At 41.7% G+C, this 18484-nt stretch overlaps 1 protein-coding gene across 2 annotated transcripts in view; it reads right to left on the minus strand.

The window, feature by feature from the left end:
- Positions 1–12250, minus strand: part of hnf4g (hepatocyte nuclear factor 4 gamma) — a 76988-nt gene extending 64738 nt beyond the window's left edge. For both annotated transcript variants that reach the window (XM_062980252.1, XM_008108605.3), the window contains exon 1: positions 12092–12250. The gene's annotated coding sequence lies outside the window, so the exon portion shown is untranslated. The remainder of the gene's footprint in view (positions 1–12091) is intronic.
- Between the last annotated feature and the right edge of the window lie 6234 nt (positions 12251–18484).

An 18484-nucleotide genomic window follows, 5' to 3' on the forward strand; every position in this document is an offset into this window, starting at 1 on the left:
CTGTCTCCTTCTTAAAGCCAAATTGTCACAGAGAGACCCTTCGGGCAATGAACAGATGGGAAATTGAGAGTCCCAACTAGTGTTTCCAGAAAAAGAGATCCCACAAAAGCTGGAAAGAGTTAAAAGGGGTGAAAAAGTGAAAGAGTGAAAAGGGGTTTCATTCCCCCACTTCAAAGTGATGAAGATGTTTTATAGAAGCATCATTGCTTGCTGTGCTATTATTTCTGATAGCCATGTATAAATATGTGAGGGGAAGTCATAGGGGGGAGGGAGCAAGCTTGTTTTCTGCTGCCCTAGAAACGCGGGACAATGGCTTTAAACTACAGGAAAGGAGATTCCACCTGAACATTAGGAAGAACTTTCTCACTGTGAGAGCTGTTCAGCAGTGGAATTCTCTGTCCCAGGGTGTGGCGGAGGATCCTTCTTTGGAGGCTTTTAAGCAGAGGCTGGATGGCCATCTGTTGGGGGTGCTTTGAATGCGATTTTCCTGCTTCTTGGCAGGGGGTTGGACTGGATGTGCCCATGAGGTCTCTTCCAACTCTATGATTCTATGATTCTCATAAACCTATATTTTTCAAGGATGTCTAATGTTTCAGAGCCATGAAGAATCTGTTTGACTATAGGTAACATTACAGGGACAAAAGAAATGTATCTGCATCGCAAGGACAATTGTACCTCTTTAAGGAATTTTGAACTCTTTTTTGAAAAATCAGACTATAGAAAACATTTTTACTTCCCCCGGGATCCAATTTGCTGCCTTTACTCTCAAGATAGAAGACAATTTTGTCTTTAAGCTTTATGATCTTAACAACACATTCTCTGTAATGTGTTAATACTGGGAATACACACATTGGCCTAAATGCTGTTGATGGTCCCAACCTTTAAATCAGTTGGACCTACCTATATCTTGAATTAACATTCAACAATCGATTCAATATGTCTATAATAGTTGGGATGAACCAACAGGATTCCAGCCATACTGTGTCAGTTGTGAAGAGAGATCACTTGCATAAATGAATATTTTCCCTCTTGTGAAAGACAGTTTCACTGACAACATTGATTGGCACCAACAACACATTCTGTAAATACTCTTATATCAGAGGCAGAAACCGCCTTGGGGGGGGGGCTGGACTTCTGGACTCCTTTCACACTAGAGGCAGTCCCCAAGTTACAAACATCTGACTTAAAATGACTCATAGTTAAGAATGGGGGTGAGACAACAGGAAGTGAGAGAAATCTACCCCCAGGAGGGGAAATTCACTGGGGAAAAGGTGTCTCAGCTGAAGCTTTCACACCAATCCTTGTTTCCACAAAAAGCCAAATTTTTCAAAATCTAATTATCACAGTGACAAAAAGTAAGGTGAACTCCTCTGAACTGGGGTGCAGACAGAAAAACACCACAGGGGTGCTAACCCTTCCCTGTGCTATCCATGGTATGTATGTGTGTATGTGTATGCATATACACTATATATGGTTAGAATTACACTTAAAAATATACCTGTTCCAACTTACATAAAAAATTGACTTAAGAACAAACCTAGAACCTATCTTGTTCATAACTTGGGGACAGCCCATACATGATTACTATGATTTCATTTTAACTGCCATGATTCCATCCAATTAAAATCTGGGATTTGGGGTCTGAATTCCCAGCCAGTGAGCTCTAGACAGTGTTTCCCAAACTCTGATCTTCCAAGTGTTTGGACCTTAGTTTCCAGAATCCCCGATCAATGGTCAAGACAGCTAAAGCTTCTGGAATCTGATGTCCAAATGCCTGGAAGAGGAAAGTGAGAATCACCAAATTCTAGAAATCCATAGAATGCAGTGATGACAGTTTAAGTGGAATCACAAGGTTATAACCATGCAGTGTTAAAGGGCCCTTTGGCTAAATGACAGGCAAGCTACACTGCAGAAAAGCTCAACTGAAAAAGAGAAGGAGAGGCAGAGCGACAGAGCAAGAACAAGGCATAAGGCAGATAACAGTGCCTAAAGTAATGTTCTAAGAAGGCAGTCTGAAGAGCCAAATCTAACAGTGGCAACAAAAGATAACATGCTAAAACAGACTGACAAAATGAAAACAAACGAATTGACCAATTCAAAAGACACTTTAAAAAAAAGTCTACTCCTTGGAGGCAGTTAAAGGTAAAGGTTTTCTCCTGACATTAAGACTAGTCATGTCCAACTCTGGGGTTTGGTGCTCATCTCCATTTCTAAGCCAAAGAGCCAGCATTGTCCGTAGACACCTCCAAGGTCAGCAAGTTCAGCAGTTCAACGGTTTAACCCTCTGCAGCACTGGAGGCTCATTACTGGAGACAGTTATGCTTTCATAACTGGATCAAATGAATAGATACAGGTCTCAGCAGCACAGTCAGATGGGGAGGGACATGAGTCTCTGGATTCTGAGACGGATGTGATGACAAGATGCCACTGCCCGCTACAAAGCCCCATGAACCTGTTGGGCTCCAGTGCGCCACATGGTGGAAGCCCTGTGGGCCAATAGAATTAGAAATGTATGCTTTCACTTAGTCATGATCCGGAAAAAAAAATGCTCCATGAAAATGTTAGTGGGACTCTCCAGGTCCTCTAGTGCAATTCTATGATTTGCTTTCAGCCCAAGTATAATAAAAAAAATATAGGGTTCAGGATTATCCACGTTTCAAGTATCCATATCTATCTCCAATAGATACATAGAGTATATGGCAGGCTGAGGGAAATATTTATTTGATCACTAGCTATACAGAAAGCAGGTAGAATAGATTGTACTACCTTCTTCATCTGTCCAACATTATAGGATATTAAAGTGCCTGTGGCTGTCAGCCCCCTGCCCCCAGATCCTAAAACTCTTGCAAGCATTACATAGAAATCCTTTCCTGTTACTTACAAGGTAGCAAGACATGGAGTCTTGTCTGAAGTTCTCTCTACTTTTTCTCTTGAGGAGTTACAAAGGGCAGGCAGCTTGCCCATAGTATTTTAAAATCTCAAGGGCTGCCATGTCATGTTGTGAAGTAAATCTCATACAATTCATCACCCAAGTTGGAGGAAAATAGTTTGAAGCTCAAAAATAATGAATTCTGTCATTTCCAATAGAAGTGTGAAGGGAGAATTATGAATGAACCTTTTAAAAATACGTGTGTGGAGGGAGATTGCCCTTCTACGAAATGAAAGCAGCACGCTTGTGTTTAAACGGCCCAATCCTGAATCAGAGACCTTTCGCTTTCAATTAACTTAAATTGACAATTGGAAAAGGTTTGAAAATGTAGCCTAGCTCTTTCAGTTTGATAGATTTCAGCTTTGACATTATATGTGTTATTCCAACCTGAATTTAACTTTAAAAAAAATGAAAATGTAAAGTGAAAACCCCGATTCAATCACAGCTGTTGGATTACATTTTAAAATACCTCCAAACTATCCCAAAATTTAGAACAATTTTTGTTTTTGATGAAACCCTCCCTGTCAATTATTTCAGTTATGCTATTACCTCTGTACCTTACAATAATGAAGCATTCACAAGCTGATCCTATGGCTATTTCCACAAAATTAACACTTTATGGTGTTCGGTAAGATTTATTCTCATTTGGTGTGCATCAGATTTTGGACACAGAACATGTAGCACAAGATAAAGTGAGTGTAAATATGTGCTCCTTTGCATAGAGTTGCAGCATATTGCCTTACCAAGATAATTTTCCAGGAGAATGTAGCCTCATAAAAGACATTCACCTCTATGATAAGTTACATCTATCACCAAAAGAATAGCATTCCTTGCCTCCTATTGGGTTCTGCATAAATGCTGGAATAATGCAGCCATCAAAAACAATAAATCAGGCAGCAACAAGAAATGGTTCCATATAACAGATACAGGATATGCAACCCTGCTTACATTTCATGCTCAGCGTCACTGTAATAGGGAATCTCTTTACCAGCTTTTCAACTTAGTTGGGATGCAAGAGAGGGTTTTTGTACAGCTGACTGGTTCAGTTAAACCAGGCACTGGAAGGAAATTCATCATCAGATCTTTCCAATTGTATGCAATCCTATAAAATTACCATTAATGCTACTGCAAAAATTTGAAGTGGGAAAATCGAGTCGAAATAAGTGGCACATGGTCCCGAGCTACTCCTTTTAATCTAAAACGAAAATATTAAGTTTTGCTTCCCAAACCATGTATCATTTCATAAAGTAGTAAACATTTAAATCAGATTGTAAAAGTCCTTTCAAAAAGAGTTTAGAAGTATTTAGTTACAAACAACAAGTTACTTCTATTAATTCATTTGGCAATAACTAGTACACAATTAAATTAGCAGTATATTGTAATGTATATACAATATACATTTTCTACCTTTTTAATGCTTTATTTTATATTTATGTTTAACTGCTCTTGTAAACTGCCTTGAGTCTTCAGAGAAAGGTGGTATAGAAATTTCCTAAATAAATAAATAAATAAGGATAAATAAATAATAAGGATACTTTTCATGAAGTAACTATAACTAACTACCATATATATTTGAGTATAAGCCAACTCGAATATAAGCCAAGGCACCTAATTTTACCACAAAAAACTGGGAAAACTTACTGACTCAAGTATAAGACAAGGGTGGAAAATGCAGCAGCTACTGGTAAATTTCAAAAATAAAAATAGATACCAATAAAATTACATTAATTGCGGCATCAGTAAGTTAAATGTTTTTGAATATTTACATAAAACTATAATTTAAGATGATACTAAGACTTTAATAAGATAAGACTATCCAACTCTGACTACCAATATACTCAAGTATAAGCTGAACCAAATATAAACCTACCAGGACCCTCACTCGAGTATAAGCCAAGGGGAGCTTTTCAGCCCATACTCGAGTATAAACGGTATGTTACAATGGAAGTAATATTGTTAGGCACTTGTGAAAGATAAGTGCGGAATTGGTAATGTTAAGAAAATTAAGTGAATAATAGGCTGTTTGTACTATGAAATGATTACTGAAACTAACATTATTATATCTGTGTTTATAATAATATTAATTAATTAATTTTAAAAACTGACTATGTTACAATTGATATTATATTTACAGGTGTGGTGTTATGACTTAAGGTATTTTGTACCCCAAAACAGCAGCTTATAGAAATCTCATTTAGTAACTATTTCATTTATTTTCAACAATATAAAAGTAAAGGTATTTTAAATATCATTGTTTGTAAAATCTAATTAATAAGTAACTTTGCAATTTCTGCTGGCAATGATGGTAATAGTAACTATAAAGATGGAAATGCAGCTTCCTCACAAAATTAAATTGCTATTAATTCACATGGATATATGAAGTCTTTTATGTTTACCAGATCTCAGAACCATTACTTTATATCTCCCAGAAGTAGCTGGCCATTGTCTGGCAGATTCTCCATTTTCCAAGGTCAAGTATTTCTGATAAAATCATTGTATCTTATGGCACATAAAAAGACATTTTCATATCTCCATGTGTTTAAAAAATCTCTAGAGAAACTGCATTTTCCTCTTTATAGTGCCCATACTATGACTGACATCTGAAAGTATTTTACAAGGAAATTCAAGATTTTTAAGAGGCAGGTTTGCAGATACCTTCACACATCTTAAAAACATATGTGTTGCTTCCTGCCTTGCATACATAATATCCCTAGTAGCTTTTGGCTATTATTCCTATTAAAATAATGTAAAAGAGAGGATACACCAGAATTACCTAGCACAGCTGATGTGCTCAAGTGACCTAGAACTGCCAGGTCAAAGTTACAGAATAGCACCCAATGCAATGCATAAGTAGAAACCAGACCCATTAAAATCACTGGAAGTTTTGCACATATCTCACTGAGTTTCAAATCGTGGCATTAGTCTAACACTTCACTAGGCAGATCAATGCCATTTCTGTGGCTGGGAGATGGCTGACAACATTATTTCCTTCATTTCCGTAGTTCCTTTCCAAAACCACAAAAACAGAAGGTATATTAAACTTTGTATAGTGCCAGGGGCTGTGTTCCATTTGGATGGAAACCATACATAATTTTTACACATTCATTATTTCCTTGAACACCTTTGGACAGGACGGAGTGAATTTCCAGCTAGTTTTTCCCCATCTTGATCAGCAACTTGAGTCAGGAATTACTGGTAGATTTTTTTAAAAAAATAGCAAGAATTTGTATCTTATTCTATTAAACTGTCCAAAATCCTATTATTTGAAAGACTCTCACAGGACTGTCTACAACTTGATGGGCTGTACAATCCGGGTTTGAAGATTACTTGAAGAAGGAAGAGCACATGTGCTTTATATATAAAAAGAAGAAAACTGTATTATTGGGTATTGTACCTTATGTATCATTGTTCAGCAATTTATTTTCAGATTAATTTGACTCATATTTTTAAGTACCGTATAACACAATTGTGTATAACAGTTTACAACTTGTTGTTTTGCTATTTGGTATTTAATATAGATATCTGTGTTTCTTGGACTTTATAGTGGTCTGTCAGCAGCCAATACCTGGTCAGCAGATGCACCAGACACACAGGTCACCAGATCACAGTGTTTCCTATTATAATGAGGAGCATCCAATTTCCATCCAAATCATAGTCAGCTCTTCCAATAGAGGACTATATTTCACAGTAAAGGAGTGCAGAATAGATGAAATACTACTACCTGCTATTGTTTTAGAAGGTCTAAGAACAGATGTCATTAAATAAAGCAAAGAGCCCCTGATGGTGCAGCAGGTTAAACCGTTGAGCTCCTGAACTTGCTAACTGAAAGGTTGGTGGTTCGAATCCAGAGGGCGGGGTGAGCTCTCGATGTTAGCCGCAGCTTCTGCCAACCTAGCAGTTTGAAAATATGCAAATATGAGTAATAATAATAGTAATAATAATTTTATTTTTCTATCCCACCTGCATCTCCCTGCAGGGACTCAGGGCAGCTTACACAGGGCCAAGCCCAAAGACAGATAATAAGCAAATAAAATACATGTAGACAGATTGAGTAGATCAATAGTTACCTTCCACTCCGGCTGGAAGGTAACAGCATTCCATGCAGTCATGACCTTGGAGGAGTCTACGGACAACGCCAGCTCTTTGGCTTAGAAATGGAGATGAGCACCAGCCCCCAGAGTTGGACACAACTAGACATCATGTCAGGGGAAAACCTTTACTTTTACTAAAGACTGAAGTTACAGAAAGGGCAATTGAGTCATACTTTTGCCATTATTATTATTATTATTATTATTATTATTATTATTATTATTATTATTATTATTATTTATATATTGCTTTTTCTCTCCATAAAGAGACTCAAAGCAGCACAGCTAAAGCACTCCTGAAAGATGTCCATCCAACCTTCTACACTGCCATATAATTCAGAATATCAAAGGAGATAATCCACATAATCTGCTTTGAACATGATTATATGAGTCTACACTGCCATACATCCAGTTCAAAGCAGATAATCTTGATTTTATATGCCAGTGTAGAAGAGGCCCCTGTTCAAAGAATGAAGCAATCTAGAACTTTCTTCACCAAGGAAAATTTATAGCTTGTTCATGTCACCTCCAAAATGAAGCATTTGCTCAAAGGCAGTCTGCTCTGGATTTAACCACAATTAAATAGGATCAGGATTTATTCTTGAATGTCTCTATGTCAGTCAGACTTGGGGAAAGCTGAAGCAAGCCGGAAGAGTAGGTGGCTTTTCTATACACCAAATGTATGAGCCACTAAAATGAAAGACAACAGTCTGAACAAGATAACTGCATTGGGATCTTGTCCTACATGGGCTTTTTTTTAATGTGTATGAGGTGTGCCTCAGGCAGAGCTGCCATGCATCTGTGAGACAGGAAGAAAGAGACAGGGAATTGAGTATCAGGCAATGAGAACAGCATTTTTAACTGGTTTTCCCCCTGCCTCCTCAAAGCTGCAGAGTGACAGAGGAATTATGGGAAGTATGGAGCAGGTTACAAAAGAGCATTTTAAGCACTTTCCACCTTAACTCCCTTTATACACATCAAAGAAGACGAAGAAGAGGAGAAGGATGTGGAAGAGAAAGAGAGAATGGTATGATCAATAAAATGTTCACAACAGTTTCCTCATAACCAACTTTAGCTGAATATTTCATGGTATGTTCTTTTTCCTGTATGTAGAAGAAAATGCAAAAATCAGATTACAGAGCTGTAACCCCTCTCCATGCTTCCCTAGGACTAAACAACAGTGAAATCTGTAGGATTCACTTCTGACTGGAGAAGAAAAGGGCCTAGAAGGCTTTGGATTTTCACCATACAATCTCAACTTGAGGGAACTGCCTAAAATTAGCATGTGTAGGCACTGTTTTTGACATTAAATTTGTACTTAAATTTTAAATAAGGAGTGGGTAATTGTGGAAAATGTAGGAAACCACATTAATACTGCCCTAACTCCTTGGATGGTCACATCCCACATTGTACCTCCAGAAAACAACAACAACCCCACATAGGGGCATTCTCCCCATGTTTTGTGTGGGCTGCTCCCCAAAAGACTTTTCAAGTCTGTTTTTACAATATATTTTTTGGAAGTCCATGGGGCCTCCATACATAATGGAAATGCCTGGAATAGAAGTTACATTTGAAGAAAATTATTCATAGGTGTCACAAAAACAGTTTGTTTGTGGTCCATGGACCACACTTTGCCCATCGCTATTCTAAGGAAATGTGAGTCAAAATGAATCCCAATGATCCAGGGAAGCACTTACTCGCTCTGCCACATGTTTACTTATATGTCTCACTATGTTCAATGAAACAGAGGTGCCCTTACTTGCTGTATTTAATTTTATGTTGGCTTAATGTGTTGTGCCGATACATTGGCCATTGTGGTCCACACTCTGGTTACCTACTGCAACACACTCTACGTGGGGTTACCTTTGAAGACTGTTCAGAAGCTTCAAGTGGTCCAATGGGCAGCAAACAGGTTCCTCACTGGAATGGCGTACAGGGAGCACACAACTGCCCTGTTACATCAGCTCCACTGGCTGCCAGTCTGCTACCAAGCACAATTCAAAGAGGTGACTTCAGACTATAAAGCCCTAAACCAGAAGTTCACAACCTATGGATCCCCAGGTGTTTTGGCTTACAACTTCCAGAAATCCCAACCAGTTTGCCAGGTGATAGGATTTCTGGGAGTTGAAGGCCAAAACATCTGGGCACCCACAGGTTGACAACCACTTCCCTAAACTATTCTGGCCCAGCTTATCTCTCTCGATGAACCATCTCGGAGGTTAAGATCTTCTGGGGAAGCCCTGCTCTCAATCCCAACTCCTTTGCAGTTGCGGTTGGTGGGGACGAAAGACAGAGCCTTCTCAGTGGTCGCCCCTCAGCTATAGAACTCCCTCCCCAGCTAAATTTGATCTCTCCCTCCTGACTTTTAGAAAGAAAGTAAAGACATGGCTGTGGGACCAAGCCTTCGGACAATAAACTAATGCAATAAGTGATATGGAATGAGTGCAATTGTATTTATGTAAGCATGTATTTTTATTAGCAGATTTCTGTCCCACCTTATATTCAATGATATCAGGACTCGCAGTAGTGTTCAAACCATTTCCTACTCATGGTAAGTGACTCTACAGTGAAGCTATCATGTGGTTTTCTTACAGTTTACTGTTGCCATCCTCTGAGGGTGAGAGAGCAATCCATGGGTTTCCATCACCAAGCAGATATGTCAATTCTGGTCTCTGGACTCCTAGTCCAACACTCAAACTACTAGATCTTGGGGCAGCATACAATAAAGGACTTCATTATATGCTATTCTGTCACATTTCTGAACACCCACAGAGACCATCAGATGGCACATGGTAGTTTTGTGGGTTCCTATTCAGTCCCAATTTTAAAGTGTTTAGAAACCCAATATTTCTGAACACGAAAGCAAGCAACGTTATGTTTGTTTATTTGTTTGTCAGCTTAAATGATTAAAAATAATTCAAGATCCCAAACAGTGAAAATAATGTATAGCCTAGAAACATCACAAACATTCCCATGAATTAAAAAAATTAAAACCCTGTATATGTACAAACCAGATAAAATAATTTTGATCCAAAGGTTTCAAAGAAAGGAAGGCACATATCTCCCTATGTGAATGTGGACATGACTTTTTCTGGGGAGGCCTTTCTCTGTCCCATCGCCCTAGGGATGCCAGGTTTTTCTCATCCAGATATGAGACAGGGAATCCTTTGGCCTCACATTTCTGTCTGTGACCACATGTGGCAGTACAGAGCTTTCTCAAGTGGTATGTGGACCTACATCCATTTTCACTATCATATAAGTGTGTACTTTTCCTTATTGCTGCTGTCTGTACGTCTCTAGAAGAGTCGTGTCCACAAACTCAGGTGCTAAGTATAGGCCCCAAATGTGTTGTTAGGTACCATCAAGAGGACTTCAACTTGTGGCAACTTTGTGAAGGACAGACTTCCAACAGAGGCTGTTTTCATGAGACTGCTGAAAAAGAAGACAGGGGTATCAAATGGTGTCAAACTGCGATAATTCTACAGTGTAGATGTCCCCTATATGACATCATGAACTCTCAGAAGTAGGAAACAAACCAAGAGTCTTTCTTCCAAAGTAATTTTTCCTCTTTTTTATCTTGAGATAAACAAGGAAGGCATCTCAACCCACACCTCTTGTTGGTTATATATGGCCTGAAACTGATATAAGACCTCCCAGTATTTCCAGGCAGAACTGGGAAACTATTCATGCGGCCTTTCCTCTCCTTGAAAGAGGCACCAAAAAGCTTCCAGATCTTAAGGGGAAGGATCAGCATGGTGGGTTTCTGTCTTTCATGCTTTGGCTGTGACTTGTTTGGAGAGCAGCTAAATTCAGATCTGTGTATATTTTTTCTCTATCGTGTGTAGTTTTTGCGCTAAGGCTAATCAAATAATTAATGCATTTACGTGCTGATATCAATAGAATCTAATTAACCACAAGCCAACAAGTATTTTTCATCAGATACAATTTTAGGTCATTCTTGTAGAGTTTTTTGCATTGAATTCAGATCTGTGTTTATTTTTTTTTCTCTACTAGGCGTAGTTTTTGTAATGAGGCTAACTGAATAATTAATGCATTTACACACTGATATCAATAGAATCTAATTGATAGTAATGGTAAAGGTCTTCCCTTGATATAAAGTCTTGTCATGTCCACCTCTGGGGGTTGGTGCTCATCTCCATTTCTAAGCCAAAGAGCCGACATTGTCCATGGACACCTCCAAAGTCATGTGGCCAGCATGACTGCATGGAGCACTGTTACCTTCCCTCCAGAGAGGTACGTACCGATCTACTCACATTTGCATGTTTTCGAACTGCTAGGTTGGCAGGAGCTGGGGCTGACAGCGGGAGCTCACCCCGCTCCCCAGATTTGAACCGCCAACCTTTCAGTTAGCAAGTTCAGCAGCTCAGTGGTTCAACCCACTGTGCCACCAGGGACTTTAATTGATATCAGTGGGTAAATACATTAACTATTTGATTAGCCTCATCTCAAAAACTACATGCAAATAGAGAAAAAATAAACACAGATCTGAATTCAGCACAAAAAAAAAACTCTGTAAGAATGACCTAAACTTATATCTGATGAAAAATACTTGTTGGCTTGTGTTATTGTATGCCTGCTCTATCTCTGGAGAGAAAACACCCAGAGAGAAGAAAAGTAACCAAAGACTGAAGTTCCTTCTAACAGGAGTGGGGCGAATGGACAGCGCCTTGAAGGCGGGCTTTGGAAAGGTGGCATTTTGGGGGACTACGGCTTCCCAAACCCGCCAATCCTAAGGCTGGGAAAGGGGTCCGAAAAAAGAGCCAGCTTCCCCCAACTTTGGACTTAATCCGAGGGAGGACCTAGAGCTGGGTGACCACGTGACTGCCATTCAGAAGCCATTGCTCTGTTTTTCTTCCTCCTTGCAAACAACAGCCAGGGTGCGTCTAATCTGTAGAAGGACTGCAGTTTGACAGAGCTCAATGCTACCGAAGTCTATGGGAGTTGTAGTTTCACAAGGGCGCTGGCCTTCTCACCACAACAGTATTGGTGCCCTGCCAAACTCCAGCTCCCAGGATCCCGCAGCATGGAGCCAGAGCGCAGAAGGGAAACTTACCTGCCGCCGCTCTTGGGCCGGCTCCCTTCCCTCGCTCTTTCCTCCGTCCCGGGCCCACCGGCGGCCCTTTCCCTGGCCTTCTGCCCCGAGGGAGGAGGAGGAGGAGGAGGAGGAGGGCTCAATGGCTGCCGGGCCGAGAGAGCCGGGGCCCCGGACGCATCGGATCGATTTACTAAACAAACTGAAACGTGGGTGGGGAGGTTAAACAGTAACCAAGAGCCTCCAGGAAAACTGAAAGCGTCAGGCGACGGCGACGCCTCGGGCTCCCGCTCCGCTTCTGCCTCACTTTCCCACCTCGCCCCGCCGTCCAGGCCCCCTCGGGCACATCTACACAGGGGATCCGAGGCAATTTGGCACCACTTTCCCTGCCCCGGGCTCCGTACAGTGGGATCCTGCAAGGAGCTGGAGTTTGGTGGGCAGAGAAGCCTCACGGCCTGGGAAGCTAAGCAGCCCCAGGGTGCCACAGAATGAGCCGCGAGGCAGTTCAAGTGGGGGAAAAGGCGTGATTTCTACAGTAGAGATGAACCCGGAAAGTATAATTCACACAGCTGTGTAACATTCCCCTTCCACACAGCTGTGTAACATTCACATTTTACATCGTGTCAGAAGCGAATTGAGAATAAACTGCAAGTCGCTTCTGGTGTGAGAGAATTGGCCGTCTACAGAGACGTTACCCAGGGGACGCCCGGATGTGTTACTATCCTGTGGGAAGCTTCTCTCCATGTCCCCGCAAGCTAGAGCTGACAGACAGGAGCTCACCCCGTCCGGCGGATTCGAATTCGAACCAGCAACCTTCAGGTCAGGCGCAAGGGTTTAACCCATTGCACCGCCGCAGCTCCATAACATCCACATTGATCTGGATTATATAATAGTGTGGACTTAGATAATCCAGTTCAAAGCAGATATTGTGGAATATCTGCTTTATAGAATCATGGAATCATAGAGTTGGAAGAGACCTCATGGGCCATCCAGTCCAACCCCCAGCCAAGAAGCAGGAAATCGCATTCAAAGCACTCCCGACAGATGGCCATCCAGCCTCTGCTTGATATTTTGGGTTATAGAGCTGTGCGGAAGGGCCCTCAGAGGCTGCCATAGTACTGAGAAACGTGCAGAATGAAAAAGATGTCGCCCCTGAGCGTGTGCAGAGTGCATTTCCGTCCACCAAGCCAAAGTTGAGTGAGTAAGTGAGTTAGTAAGGGAAGGAAGGAAGGAAGGAAAGACGTTTTTAAAGCTCCGAAGAAGCGTATCTCTATTTCGCATCCCGGACTCTATAGGCACTTAATCCAAAACTAAGTCTGGACGGTGGGGGCATATACACTGTAGAATGAATGCAGTTTGGCATCACTTTAACTGCCATGGCTTAATGTTATAGAATCGTGGGAGCTGCAGTTTGACAAGATCCTTAGCCTCACCAAACTCTGATCATTCAATTGTCCTAGACCAGGGCAGTTAAAGTGGTGTCAAACTTCATTAGTTCTCTAAAGAAGATAAACCTCTGAGCTCTATAATAGGCATGGGCAAACTTGGGCCCTCCAGGTGTTTTGGACTTCAACTCCCACAATTTCTAACAGCCTACCGGGCCCAAGTTTGTCCATGCCTGATCTATATCAATAGGAAATTGTCACATTTCAATGAGACACTAATTTGTGATAAAATCTAATGAAAACAACAACTCCCATAAAATGCTGGCGCCGAAAGAGTCCTGTCTGATTCCAAAGCAGGCACATTTTGGCATCAGCTCTTGGCACAAGCCAAGCAGAATCCCTCAGAAGAAGACAACCAAGTGGAGTCTGGCATTAGAATTAAGCACGGTGTTAATAAATATGGAGCTGATGGCTTGGCTAACGGTTTCAGATCATGGAGCGGCAGTCATGGGAGTACTTTTCACATATGATATTATCAGGAATGGATAAGAGTTCAACCACACTGCTGAGTGAATTGCAGCCTGACACCACTTCCACTGCCACATCCTAGGAATTGTAGTTTGGCAAGACATCAGAACTCTTTGGCAGACAAGGTTGAGTACCTTGTAAAGCTACAGCTCCCAGGATTCCATAGCATTGAGCCATGGCAGTTCGACTGGTGTCGAACAGCATTCATGCGACAGTGTAGATGCAAATCTTAGCTCTAGCTATTAGATGTCATTGGATGCCAGCCACGATGCCCTATTTTGTTTTAGAAATTAAATCCCGAGCAGGCTCTTCCGCTTTTGGAGAGAAAAGACAGACGAAAGCAAAGAATTGCTGTGAGATTTCCGGGCTGTATGGCCATGTTCCAGAAGCATTCTCTCCGGACGTTTCGCCTGCATCTATGGCAGACATCCTCAGAGGTTGTGAGGTCTGTTGGAAACTAGGCAAGTGGGGTTTATATATCTGTGGAATATCCAGGCTGGGAGAAAGAATTCTTGTCTGTTTGAGGCAAGTATGATGTTGCAATTGATCGCCTTGATTAGCACTGAATAGCCTTGCAGCTTCAAAGCTTGGCTGTTGGGAAGTGATTAGCTGGCCCTGATTGTTTCTTGAAAGGCACTGCAGACTGATTCAGCCAGAGAAGTCAGCCACAACAGAGCACTTGAACCAACCTTGACACAGCATATTATTTGAGGACACATAAATGCTGGACCACTCTCACAGCCACCATGTCAGAGTACACAGAGAAGCCACTGAAATCCACAAGCATGTGGACAATTTCAATAGAAAGGAAGAAACCATGAAAATGAACAAAATCTGGCTACCAGTATTTTAAAAAAATTGGGTTGCTGTGAGTTTTAGGGACAGTAAATAAAGAACAACACTTCTAAGAGGGGAATTCCAGACAAGAAACAATCAGGGCCAGCTAGTCACCTCCCAACAAAGGATTCTCCTAGGCAGGAAGCAGCCAGGCCTTAAAGCTGCAAGGCTATTTAATGCTAATCAAAGTGATCTATTGCAACATTCACACTTGCCTCAAGCGGACAAGAGTTCTTTCTCCCACCCTGGCTTTACATTATTCCACAGATATATAAAACCCACTTGCCTAGCTTCCAACAAACCTCACAACCTCAGAGGACGCCTGCCATAGATGTGGGTGAAACGTCAGGAGAGAACATGGCCATACAACCCCGAAAACTCACAGCAACCCAGTGATCCATGAAAGCCTTCGACAACAAAAGCAAAGGATTTTACACAAGGCTAGGTGTCTAAAGCCTTCCTTAGATACTCATGTGAAACATGAGAAGAGCAACAGAACTGCAAAAGTAGAGATGGATCTACACTATAGAACTGATGCAGTTTGACACCGCTTTAACTGCCGTGGCTCAATGCTATAGAATCCTGGGCGCTGCGGTTTTATAAGGTCATCTCTCAGCCTTCTTTGCCAAAGAGTGATGATTCCTCACCAAACTACAATTCCATAGTTTTCAGCCATGACAATTAAAAGTGGTATCAAACTGCAGTAAGTCTACCGTGCAGATGCAGCTTAGGCCTTACGTGGGAGAAAACTTCGTGGGAAACGGCCTCTATGGGGTTTGTTTCCTGGCAAACACGTTTGCCCTCGCCATTGGCTCAAAATACAAACCTTGTTGGGTGAGTTGTGTTACTTTTCGGGCACCGATGCCAAGCACAGCTGCAGGTATAGTAATTCAATCTTGCAAGAATGTTTTAATCCTTCTGAATAATTTCTGGGTTTCGATCAGACCTTGGCAATTAAACAGTGTTTCCCCTACCAGGCATGGGACTGTTGAAGCGATATTACCATGTGATTTAAATAATGAAAAACATTGTAAGCTGCTTGAGCCATCTCTGAGACCAAAATGAGACCCTCCCAAGACTCCCTGCAAAGAGAAAAGCACTCTGCATGTGCTCAGAGAGGTGTCCCTTATTGAATGATGAAAACGCACGAACGGCACAGACTTATTTCTGTCGACTCACAACGAAGCCCCGCTGCGTTAAATGGGATTTATTCTTAAGTGAGCGTAGGGAAACTAGACGAAAACCCTACAGGAAGACCAAATTGGACTTCACAGTGAGGAAATGTGTTTGAAGACTCCTGTTACGTCGCCGATATATTCTTGCTATGAAGAAATGGAGCCTTTGACGCGATTGGCTTCGACAGGCATGTCCTTCCACTCAAAAATATCGTGTCCGGGTTTATACTGTATTAACGCTGGTTCATCTTAATCGTGGTTGCATCTACACTGCAGAATGAATACAGTTTGGCGCCGCTTTAACTGCCAGGGCTCAATACTATAGAGTCCTAGGAATCGTGGTCTGGAGAGATACCAGCACTCTTTGGCAGAAAAGGCTAAAGACCTTATAAAATTACAACTCCCATAGTTTTATAGCATTGCCCCAAAGCTGTTGAAGTGGTGTCGAATTGAATTAATTCTACAGTGCAGATGCACCCTCCGTGGGGCTCTAGGAAGGAGGAAAGGGTACGAAAAGGGTTTCATTCCCAGTTAGAAACTCAGCAGGTAAAGCTCAAGCAGCTCCTTCTTTCTGACCTGCTGTATCTTTCTTTCCTGCGTTAATGTGTTTTGGAATGCTTTCATAGTCGGAATCACTCGGTTGCTGTGAGTTTTTCGGGCTGCATGGCCAATGTTCCAGAAGCATTCTCTCCTGACGTTTCACCTGCATCTGTGTCAGGCATCCTCAGAGGTTGTGAGGTCTGTTGGAAACTAGGCAAGTGTGGAATGTCCAGGGTGGGAGAAAGAATTCTTGTCTGTTTGAGGCAAGTATGATGTTGCAATTTGTCACCTTGATTAGCACTGAATAGCCTTTCAGCTTCAAGGTTTGACTGCTTACTGCCTGGTGAATCTTTTGTTGGAAGGTGTCTGCATAGGGATCACCAAATGTAGCATTTGGTGCCCAAACGCGAATCAAGGAAGATGAAAGGCATTGCAGACTAATTCAACCGGAAAAGTCAGCCATAGCACGGCATTTGATGCCTCGAATCAACCAGGACACAGCATATGATTTGAGAACACAGAAATGCTGGACCACTCTGACAACCACCATGTCAGACCACATAAAGAAGCCATTGAAATCCACAAGCATGTGGATAGTTTCAACAGAAAGAAGGAAACCATGAAAATGAACAAAATCTGGCTACTAGTATTTTTAAAAAAACTCTAAAAATCAGAACAGTAAATAAGGAGCAACACTCTGAAAAAAGAGGAATTCCAGACATGAATCAATCAAGGCCAGCTAACACTTCTCAACAAAGAATTCCCCCGGGCAGTAAGCAGCCAGGCCTTGAAGCTGCAATTCCATTCAAGGCGTCCAATTGCAGCATTCACACCTGCCTCAAGCAGACAAGAGTTCTTTCTCCCACCCTGGACTTTCCACATATATATAAACCACACTTTCCTAGTTTCCAATATACCTCACAGCCTCTGAGGATGTCTGCCATACATGTGGGTGAAACGTCAGGAGAGGTTGCTTCTGGAACATGGCCATACAGCCCGGAAAATTCACAGCAGCCCACAGAAGCAGAGTAGTTTTGTTTGTTTTTTTTTAATCCGATGGATTCAATTTTCAGATTGGATATGTCAGATCCTCCAGATGTCATAGGGTACGTCTGACACCACTTGCTATGGAATCATGGGAGTTGTAGTTTTATGAGGTCTGTAGCCAGAATTCTCTGCCAGGATGCTGTGATTCATCAAACCACACATTCCGGAATTTCCTAACATTGATCCGGGGCATTTAACATGGTGTCAAACCGTATTAATTCTCCAGTGTAGATGCAGCCCTAGTAGCCTGACCAGTCCTCAGGAATGGTGGGGCAAAACCCCTAAAGATTTGGGGTCAGTTGTCAGAAGTTGCTGAACTCCTACCGTATCCTTGAAGGGTGTGGGGACACAGATGGAAAAGGGCAACAACAACAACAACAACAGCAACAACAGCAACAGCAACAGCAACAACATGTCAGACGATAGGGAAACAACAGCCAAAAGAGAATTCTTGCATTTCCCTAAGATCGGATTGTTTTGCGCGTTTTACTACTCCAAAGGAGGTTGCAAATCAAGCTTTTCTTCTGTGGCGTTTTCCTTGAGGTGAACGTTACGAATGGGAACACTTGTGGAGAGGAATTGGCTTCCAATTTCCAAGCAAAGGCGTCTTTTCCTGACAGTGGAAGCTGTCCGGGCCCTATTCCCTGAATAGCCGACCATAAGCCTTTCTATCCAACCCGGATTCGTCATTGAACAAACACCAACCCGTCTCAATACCCTACAAGGATTTCTATTTGTCTGATCTTGGATGCTAAGCAGGGTCAGCACTGGTTAGTCCTTGGATGGGAGATCGCTAAGGAATACTACGAGCTGTGGGCAGTATTTCAGAAGAAGGAACTGGCAAAACCAGCCCTGAATAATATAATATCTCTTTCCTAACGAAATCCTATGAAATGCATAGA

Source organism: Anolis carolinensis, chromosome 4, assembly GCF_035594765.1.
Source record: "Anolis carolinensis isolate JA03-04 chromosome 4, rAnoCar3.1.pri, whole genome shotgun sequence".
NCBI classification, from domain to species: Eukaryota; Metazoa; Chordata; class Lepidosauria; order Squamata; family Dactyloidae; genus Anolis; species Anolis carolinensis.